Source organism: Sceloporus undulatus, chromosome 4 (assembly GCF_019175285.1).
Source record: "Sceloporus undulatus isolate JIND9_A2432 ecotype Alabama chromosome 4, SceUnd_v1.1, whole genome shotgun sequence".
Classification (NCBI taxonomy): domain Eukaryota; kingdom Metazoa; phylum Chordata; class Lepidosauria; order Squamata; family Phrynosomatidae; genus Sceloporus; species Sceloporus undulatus.
In genome coordinates this window covers 219,775,789-219,786,223 of record NC_056525.1, presented here as the reverse complement: position 1 = coordinate 219,786,223, position 10,435 = coordinate 219,775,789, and the positions used below count along the sequence as shown (strand labels likewise).

General features: G+C 41.8%; 1 long non-coding RNA gene across 1 annotated transcript; it reads left to right on the top strand.

The window, feature by feature from the left end:
* Positions 1–4,958: 4,958 nt before the first annotated feature.
* Positions 4,959–9,566, top strand: LOC121930115. The gene is made up of 3 exons (XR_006103822.1): positions 4,959–5,021; positions 6,205–6,336; positions 9,180–9,566. It is a non-coding gene; the product is annotated as an uncharacterized LOC121930115 (long non-coding RNA).
* Positions 9,567–10,435: the final 869 nt, after the last annotated feature.

The following is a 10,435-nucleotide window of genomic DNA, read 5'->3' as shown; positions in this document are numbered from 1 at the left end:
ATTTCTTGCTGTCGAATACAAATATAGAGGAAGGTGACCTAACCTCTATGGACAGGGAGTTCCATAAACAGGACACTGCTACTGAGAAAACTGTCCCGGGTCTGATAGTACAAAGTGATTCTCTGTGTTCTAGGAATAATAATTCCTCATCCATCTGGAGACCAGGGTTCGATTGTGAGCACAGCCATTAAACCTACTGGGTGACATTAGGAAGTCACATGCTCTCTGCCTCAGGGGAAGGCAATGGCAAAACTCCTCTGAACAAATCTTTCCAAGAAAACCCCATAATAGGTTTGTCTTGGGGTCATCATGTCAGAAATGACTTGAAAGCACAGCACAGCAAGCAACAACTCCTTCATGCCTAAATATTCCGAAGACTCTAGAACCTGTCTGATCTTGGAAGCAATGCAGTTAGTATAAGTTAGTACTTGGAAGGGAGACTAACAGGCAAAATCAGGTGCTGTGGTCTATATTCATCAGAAGACAATGGCCAGCCACTTCAAAGTATTCTTTGCCTAAGAAAACTCTATGGTATTCAAGGGGTCACCATTATTTAACAGGGAACCTCAAAGTCCACATTTACTACTCAATGTGATAAATATGTCTTTGCTTGCCTACAAAGCTAGCAATGAGCTAGTGGTTGCAATGAACCAATATCTAGACCAAGGAAAGATCTGGGGCAGCATCTAGACATGGAGAGGGGATTTTGGGTCCTAGAACCAAATTCGATAAATATCTGGCATTCTGGGGCACTTGAAATGACTATTATGCCATTCAGATGATACCATTCTTAGGCGGGCTACAGACGGCAAAAAGGGGTTGTGTCATGAACGTCATGAAGGTATAGCCTTCAGACGGCCCTTACCTGAATGCCCATGAACACGCCGCCCACAGCCCCAAGCGGGAAGAAGCGGCATTAAAAAGGTGCCACTTTTCCCCGCTTCTTTTCTATATAGTGCGCAGCTGACACTCTCCGTCTAAAGCTGCTGCACCGGTACGCCAGAATTGCTACGCCGCTATTTAAGTTGCCGTTAAAAGCTCCGTGTCTGCTGCGTCGCATAATGAGTCGGGGTCCTGGAACATGCACGTTTGCAGTCAGGCTTTAATTGCAGCGTCAGATGCCATGCAGGTGTGGAAGCTGCAGCACAGCTGCAGCACATTTTAAGACTCGTAACCCTAACCCTAACCTAACCCTAACCCTAGAGCAACATGTACGCATGCGCTGCTAGAATTGTGGAAAGTTTGGAATTTAAAGTGAACCCTACTCACATTCCTGCGCCATTTTCACCTAACAATAAAAAAAACGCTAAAACTTTAAATATTTACATATGTACAGGGAGGTGATGGGGAATGGCAGGGGGCAGCGGTGGCAGCGGCGACAGCTGTGGCTGTGCATTGCAGATTCAGACGAGCGCGGGGACCAAAGGAGAGGGACATCCATGATGTGGTGACACTAGCAACGTGCAAGAGGACAAAGAAAAAAAAAACAAAAAAAAAAAAAAAAAAAATGGATTCCAGCTGATCACCAGCTGGCAGGAGACCACCATTGTTCTTGGGCAGGGCGGGGGGAAAAGTTTAAAGAGGCTTGGGCGCTTTAAATGTGCACATAGGCTTTCTGCCACCTGTGCCGGCAAAAGAAAAAAAAAAGCCCCGTTTTTGGCCGCCCGTGCGGAAGCTGCCTCTCTCTTTGCGGCGTCCTCCGAGGCGGCGGTATGGAAACTGCGGGTCAGAAACGGCCCCAGGTGAGGCGTCTTCACTGCCCCCCATGTGGAAGCCCCATACACCTTAGCCACGCCCCCGGGGCGGGCGGTCTGGAGGCTCCGTATTCAGCAGAATACACCTCCAAGACGTCTTCCCCTGCCCGTCTGTATCCCACCTTAGTTTGTTACCTAGCTTCTTAAGGGCTTTTAAAAATTCATTCCAAAGGATTAAAATGCTTCTCCCAAGGTATATTTACTGGAACGAAGAGCTTTAAGGTGTATTATATTGCTACTTTTTAATCCCATCTCTTTTGGTTTTGATCCCACCCACCACCAGCCTGTGACCCTTGAGAATTTCTCTAAAAATGAATCTGACTCTCAGACTGAAAGAGGTTTTCATTCTTGATTTAGACCAAGAATAGGGAATGTGTGGCCTTCCAGATGTGAACTGCATATCTTAACTGCATATCTTAAAATTCCTAGTGAGCATAGCCAATGGTTAGAAATACAGGGAATTGAAGTTCAACAACATCTGGAATGGCACAGGTTTAATGTCACCTATCACTAATCTAAATACCAGAAAGACTCCAGATCCCATTCTGATCTTGGAAGCTAACCAGGGCTAGCCCTGGATAGTATTTGGGAGTGAGAGATTATCAATGAATATCAAGTGTTGAAGTGTTCAAAGGAAGGAACTGGCAAAACCACCTCTGAGCATCCCTCGCCCAAGAAAAGCCAATGAAATTCATGGAGTTGACATAAACTGACAGGATTGAAGACACATAAGACTTTTCCAAACGGTGAAAAAAAGATGGGAGCATAGCGCTATGCTCCCGTTAATATAATGCAATAACGCGAAGATTTTCATATGACGTCATGCAATGTTGCCATTATCACACAATTATCCCATGAATAAGGAGGCAAAATCATGCCGCTTTTTACTCACGGGGAAATCCCATGAATAAAAAGTGGCATGATTTTGCTGCATTATTCATGGGATAATCATGTGAAAATGGCAATGTCATGCAAAAATCTTTGCGTGATTGCACGATATTGATGGGAGCATAGCACTATGCTTTCGTCTTTTCCCCCCTTGTGATAAAGTCCATACACATCACTAATCTAGTAGGGAAGGGAAATGGAGTTTTAGGAATCACTTGCTATGTTTTATAATATAAACAACTGATATAATAACAAATTCGCAAACATATTGTTTTATCAAGTAGCCTAATGTAATATAAGAGCTATGGAATGCTCTTACAGACATGGGAGTGCTACTACATTTGATAGTCCTCATGAGGTATCTGTACCTAGAACAAAAGGATATGGTAAGAACAGAATACAGTGGGGCCTTGGTATCCACAGGGGATTTGTTCTGGATCCCCCTGTGGCTACCAAAATTCATGGATGTTCATTCGTTGTTCCCAATGGCAGTGCATGCATGTGACTGTGCTGCCATTAGGGACAATGACATTTCAGGTGAAGGTGGCAGAAGAGGCCACCAGCCACCCACCAGCGGTGAGAGCAGTGAGTAGCTTTTTGGGAAGCCAGGGCACTGACAAGCATCTGGGCAGAAGTGAGGAGAGGGAGGACGCTTAGGGCCATGGCACTCAGCCCCATGGAGAGGCAACTGGGCCCACTCAGGAGGACCTCACACCTGGCCTCAGAGGAGGAGAAAGTAGGTGTCGAGGCCAAACTCAGCTCACAGGGGTTCTGCAGCAGGTTACTCCCAGAGGCTGGTCTTCTCATATCTGTGCATTATATTTTAAAATTCCACAGTCTAAGAATTGGCTTACAGTTTTTTTTAAAAAAAATTTTTTTAAAAAAGTATTCAGTTCCCAGTGTAAAGCTGTGTCTTTCAAAATGTATGTGAATGAACTTGTGATGACTGGATGCCATCTTACGACAAAATTCTCTGACTCTGGAAAAATAGTCTTAATCAGGATGGTCAGATTGTCTTATCTTCATAGCATTTCCTTGCTACAGTATTTTCTGTTTGCAAGGGTGTTTGTGTGTGTGTGTGTCTGTGCATGAGCATGTGTTTGTATATGTGTGTGTGTGTGTGTGTGTGTGTGTGTGTGTGTGTGTATGAGAGAGAGAGAGAGAGAGAGAGAAATGTTTCATCTTGGAGACTTTCATGACATCATAGGATTTGCATTCTTATTAGATAATACCTCCATCAGAGCAGAACTGTGATTTTCTGAATGTATAATACAACTTTTATTGAATCAGAAATTTATATTAAAGTTCAATGTCTATTTCTCTTAGTGCTCTCATTTAAGTTGTAGCTTATCTCAACAAATAAATGCCATTAATCTCCTTAGAAAAATGACTCACCTGGCAATTTATTAGAATTAAAGGATTACTTACAAAGTAGTATTCAGTGTGATAGTTCTGCAAGATTCAAAGTCTTTAAAGTTTATATGATGAAGACAAATAGAATTGTATTTGGATTCTCTTTTGCAATGTATTCAAATTTATGAAAAATCCATTATGTTGATGTACCAGTAGCATCAGACATGACTTACAAGCAGTAAAAGAAAAGATATTCTAGAAATGTAACCCATCCTTCCTCCAGTAGAGGTGCAATAGGGAAAATGAAAAGAAAAACAGAATTAATTTTTGTTCATGGATACTGTGGTAATTCTTTTGAACTGAGCAAAGGGATGGGGTGAAAATCAGCATAGGTCTGTAATCTGGTGCTGACTACATTAAAGTCAAATTTGTGAGCTGTAGAAGGCTAGACAAAAGGCTACTTCAGCTAAGCCACAAATTTGGTTTACCAGTAAAATGGCCAGAATTATGACTGGCAAATTGGATGTGGAGGACAAGATGCATGTGTGTATGTGTGCCTTCAAGTCGCCTGTCAGTTTATAGTGAACCCATAATTGCATGATGTTTTCTTAGACAAGGGGTGGTTTGCCATTGTCTTCCTCTGAAATGTAGCATTTGGTATTCCTTGGTGATCCCCATCTAAGTAATAACCAGGCCTGACCATGCTTAGCTTCCAAGGCCAGATCAGCTTTTGTGTCTACAGGTTATTGAGGCCAATTATCCAACAGGGCAGGATGACCAAATTTGCAAACATCCAGATATTCTTGGACTGCAACTACCAACTGCATCTTCAATGGCTATACCAGCTATACTACTAAAATTGAGGTCTACCAATGTGTAGTAGCAGAAATTACTCAAGAATGGAGATAAAGCATCAATAATGTAAATGTTATTTACATGGAAATGTCATGATGATGTTTTTCAGATTTTGGAATATTTGCATATACATCATGAGATTATGCTGATGCCTTAGGTGATCTCATTGTGGTGAGTGCCTGTGCTTACTTCCTTGCTAGTGCCAACCGGATCCCCAGATAGTGGATGGCCATGTTTCCACAGTGGGGTCATTTCCAGGCCACCCATCCCAACATCCCTTTTAATGTTAAATTGATATTCAAATTGAGGGGTGATTGGGGGCCTGAGCGTGGGGTAACAATTCAAAGTAATTAAAAATATAGGCCATTTGCTTTCTAGGGACAGCACAGTATGAAGAAACCTACATTTCTGGTTTGCACAAGGGAAACTGGAGGAGGTTCTTGTCCTTTTAGTGGTTGTGTAGAAGAGTTAATTTCAGCATGTGTTAATTGTTAAATGTTCATATGAGAAGCAAGACCTGAAATGCCCTCTTCTACACAGTCATAAAGGTACAGGAACCCTCTCCAGTTTTTAGTCTGGCAACCCTAGTTACTACTGCTGTTTTGGAATAGAAACAAGATGGACGTGTGTTCCAAGAGGCTACTGGCCACCAATTGTTCAGCTACTCAAATAAAGCATAATTACAGATGTGAGTTACTAATTACAGATGTGAATTTGCTTGGTCTAGGAGGGGGGAAAGCTCTATAGATTAGCTCCTAGAACAAATAAAAAACTCATCCAGATTCCTTGGGGCTCTTTCACACTAAACAGTCATAGTGCTAGGATTTCAAATTAACTGCTACAGTTCAATTCTACAGAATCCTAGGATTTGCAATTTAGGGAGGCATACTTAGAATCCTCAGCCAGAGAGAGACAATGACTCTCTAAATTATAAAATGTAGTTTAGAGAATGCTGTTATGGCAGTAGAATTTTAATGCTGTAATTGTGTAGTGTGAAATGGCCCTGTTTTTATGACTGCGTTTGCCCTCGCCAGTTACTCACTACAAAGCCCTGCCTCTACTTTAATGGTATGGGTTTCACTAGAGTTCAGAAAAGTTACTCTGGGGTTACAAATACCAGACTCCCCTGCCCTGCCAGCATGAGGGTTTTTTCCAAAAAAGTAATATTGCCACATGATAGAATTATTTTCAAAAATAGTAGTATGTGCAAGTATGTTTTGCTATGTTGGCTGGGGTATTCTGGGAGTTGGAGTCCAAACTCCTAATCTTTGGTTTCCACTAACTGCTAATGGTCAGAATTTCTTGCCAAGACTTTTGACGGGCCAATTAAAATTATCTTTTTATGTGGTTTCAGTGTGAAGGTGACTTGGCAACTAAAAAGTCATCTGCGGACATCAGAAGTTTCCACGTTTTGCATACTTACTTGAAAGCAACTCCTATTAATTCAATAACAGTGGAGGACATCAGTATGCAAAGTGGGGGGCATGTAAGTTATGAACTGTTTTTACATCAGATGCCAGTTGCTTTCACATTACTGGCCGGAACTCTTTGCTTCTAGTTGCCATGAATCTCTTTTTAATAAGGTTCCTGAAGCCATGTATTTTAATAAATAAATTTATTAAATTATTTAAGGTGCTAGGGAGATACTTACAAATATAACACAGAAGCCAACATGACAGAGCTTCTCAATAACAGCATCCAACCTAAGGTTGTGTTGCTATTGCTCTTTCCAAAAGCAATGATCCTAAATGTAACATGTTTGTTTTGTATCTGGTTTTTTCCACAGGAATGTAGCAGCCATTGGTGATATGGGATCAGACCTTTGCAGAACTACTGTTCTCCCCAGGGAGGGCTGCCAGACCCAAAATTATAATCTTTTTGGTGCTAATTTAAGAAGTTTCTCTTCTCCTGGGCATTTATAGGATGGGATTGGTTGAGTTTTAAATAAGTTTTAGTGCAATTGAATATCCTTATAATTTTTGGGGGGAGAGAGGATGTTGCTTTCTATTAGGGTGGACAACTACAGCAAATGTGAGGGCCAGCTTTTGCCCCTTTGGTGGACCCCATTTTTTAAAAAAGCAGCTGAAAACAAAACTGGAAGTAGGGTTTCTTTGTAGGTTTTTCAGGTGCTGTGGCCCTGTTCTAGAAGATGCCAGCCACAGATGCTGGCAAAACGTCAGGAATAAACTCTTCTAGAACATGGCCACAGAGCCCGAAAAACCCACAAAAACAAAACAAAACAAAAAAAAACCCTATGGATGCCAGCCATGAAAACCTTCAACTTCACAAAACTGGAAGTGATTTTCTACAGCTAGTTTTGGGTAGCACCAATTTTTTGAGGGTAGAAGTAAAGGTGGGTGTAGAAGAGCACGTTGGTTGGGACAAGTGATTTTTCACCTGAGAAGCTGCCTATTTTTTAACATTTGGGGGGCCTTGGGTAAACCTGGGATTCCAAAAGGTCCCACTTCGCTCTACATGGGGCAGCCCTTGTACCATACCCGGAAGCTACAATTAGTGCAAAATATGGCAGCCAGACTGGTTACTGGCATATCCAGAGCCAGCCATATAACACCAGTGCTCAAAGACCTGCACTGGCTGCCTATTCGCTTCCGGGTGCAATATAAGGTGCTGGTTATTACCTATAAAGCCCTAAATGGCTTGGGCCCAGGATACCTTGAAGACCGCCTCTCCCCATACAATCCGCCCCGCTCTCTCAGAACATCTGGGCAGCGGTTATTGAGGGTCCCAGGGGCCAGGCTAGCCTCTATGTCTAGGAGAGCCTTCACCATCTCGGCCCCGACCCTCTGGAATTCTCTGCCCAATGAGCTCCGCTCGGCCACCTCCCTGGCCCAGTTTAAAAAAGGGCTTAAAACTTTTCTGTTCAGGTTAGTTCTTCCCCCCCTCTGCCAGCAGTGGCAAGCTGGTTAGATTGTTTTAATGTTTTAGATTGTTGCATTTTAATTCTTTGAATTGAACATGTTGTATGGATGTTTTATAATGTTGTACACCGCCCTGATTATATAGAAGGGTGGTATAGAAATAAAATTTTTATTATTAATTATTATACATCTCACCATTTTTCAAAAACCTATTATTTATTTATTAAAATATTTATATTCTGCCCTTTATTGTGGGATCTCTGAACAGACATAAAATATAAGCAATTTAAAATGCTTCCAGATAAAAGCCATGAATAATGTAAGCAAGATAAAAACCTATTAAGCAAGACTACAGTTAAAACATCTTTAAAAGCTAAAGCAACATAAAACCACATACATGTAAATTGGGTCTCCAAAACCTTTAGTAAAAATTCATGTTTTTGCTTGGTGCTGGAAAGAAACCAGTATTGGCATCAGATGGACTTCCATAAGGAAGATATTACACAGAATCGGGGTGCCACAACTGAGGAGGCTTGCTCCCATGTCCTCCCACTTCAAATTGTCCCCACTGGTGGGAGCATAGAAGACTTGTCCTGCATCCCTCAATTCTTGGTCAGATATAAGGAGATATAGGGAGAGGTATTTCTTCAAGTTTTGAATTTCCCAATAATTTAAGGTAGTGATTCCCAAATTTTGGACTTCCAGATGTTTTTAACTTCAACTCACAGAATTCCTGGCTGTTGGCCAAGCTGGCTGGGAATTCTGGGAGTAGAAGTCCAAAACAGCTGGAGTTTGGGAACCACTGGTTTAGGGCTTTAAATGTTATTACCAGTCTGTTGAACTCAGACCGGAAATGAATTGGCAGCCAGTGCAGCTATTTTAGGACTGGTGTTATATGTTATCCATATGGTACCTCTGCATATTTTATCTCTAAGAAGCTTAAAGTCTTTTTTTTCTTTTCTTTTAAAGAAAAAGGTATTATGTCAATGAAAACACTACAGCCACCATCACTATTCCTCATATGGCATTGTGCTTATTGTACCACTGGTACAATAAATCTGTCTTTGATGCTTCCATGCATTGTTTATCCCTGACTTCTGTTTCTTGGTCATGCCAGAGTATGGCACTGAGCCAAAAATATTTTTCTATTTTTGCATATATTAAAAAAAATAAAAACACTTCATTTCTCTTCCTTTTTGTAGCTCTTTCCTCTGCACTGTAGGATTTGACAATCACAGGCTTGAATTATTAAATGGCCTGAATTTTGACATGAAGGATGGATTGTTAGGATTTTAATAAATATAATAATAATCTATAATATTATAATATTATCAATTATAAGTAATAATTATATTATCATAAATATTTGAAATGTTGTGCATATATTCAGTATCCAACAGTACAATTAAAAGCATGCACTGGGGGCATCGTGTGCCCTTTTATCCTGCAGGTTCAGGCAAGGCATCTTTTTGAATGGCAAGGCCAAACTCATCTGTCAAAGAAGAAGGCCCAGGTCAGTTCCCAGGAAGCACTTTGGAGGCAGAGAGAAGCACAGAGAGCAGGAACAGCATGGAGAGGCAGCTACAAAAGATCAGGGAAATGTACGTAGTTGACAGAACCATGTTCCCCTGTCCTGTGTCCTCAGAGTTGTTGGACTACAATATCCATCACCCATCATCAGTGATATATGGGATAGTGGGATTTCTAGATAAACACAGTCAAAAGGCATGAAGGTTAGGGTCAATTGGCACAGACAATTTTTAAAAGATATGGAGCAAGTAATATGCCAGGTGTGAGCTACGTACCCACATAACCATTTGGTGCATACTCAGTCATCTTCAAATGCACTTACTAAAGGGATGGCAAATGTATAGCCCTCCAGATGTTTGTCAATTGCATCTCCCATCATCCTGCACCAGGGTGATTAGGACTGATGAAGGTTGTAGTTCAATAATATCTACAGGGTTATACAGTATATTTTCTTTCACTTGGGCACCATTACATGTAATATGATTATTTCTTAGGCCCGGGACAGACCGCCCCAAAAGGGCGGGCTTTCGGCAGCCTGTTTCCCTCCGGAGTGATACCACAGCCACCAAACCACACGGCATCCCTCTGGAGTAAGGGAGGATGTCATGAGTGCACCAATGGTGCACTCGTGATATAAGTGATGCACAGCAATGTGTATATGCTGTGTGTCGCTTATGTCAAGATGACGGCGCCCGTTTGGATGGGACGCTGCCATGATGCCACCACCATGCCGCGCTAGGGTTAGGGACTGTGCGGTTGATGCGTGGTCCCTAATCCTAGAATCAGCGGCGACACAGCACTTTGGGACCGTCTGTCCCAGGCCACAGTATATTAAAAAATAACTACACTATCAATCCCTTTTTGGAGTAAAAGGTGCAAAATATTTTAGAAATGATTTCTTATCTTAAATGTTGTTGTTGTGTGTCTTCAAGTTGTTTTTGACTTGTGGTGAGCCTAAGATGTACTTATCATGGGGTATTCTTGGCAAAGATTGCTTCAGAGTGGGTTTCCCATCGCCTTCTTTGAGACTGAGGCCGTGTGATTTGCCCAAGGTCACACAGGGGGTTTCCATGGCCAAGCAGGGATTTGAACCCTGTTCCTGCAGAGTCCAAATCTAACCCTCAAACCATTACACTACACTGGCTCTGTTAAAAATGAAAGATAGCTAAAATGTCA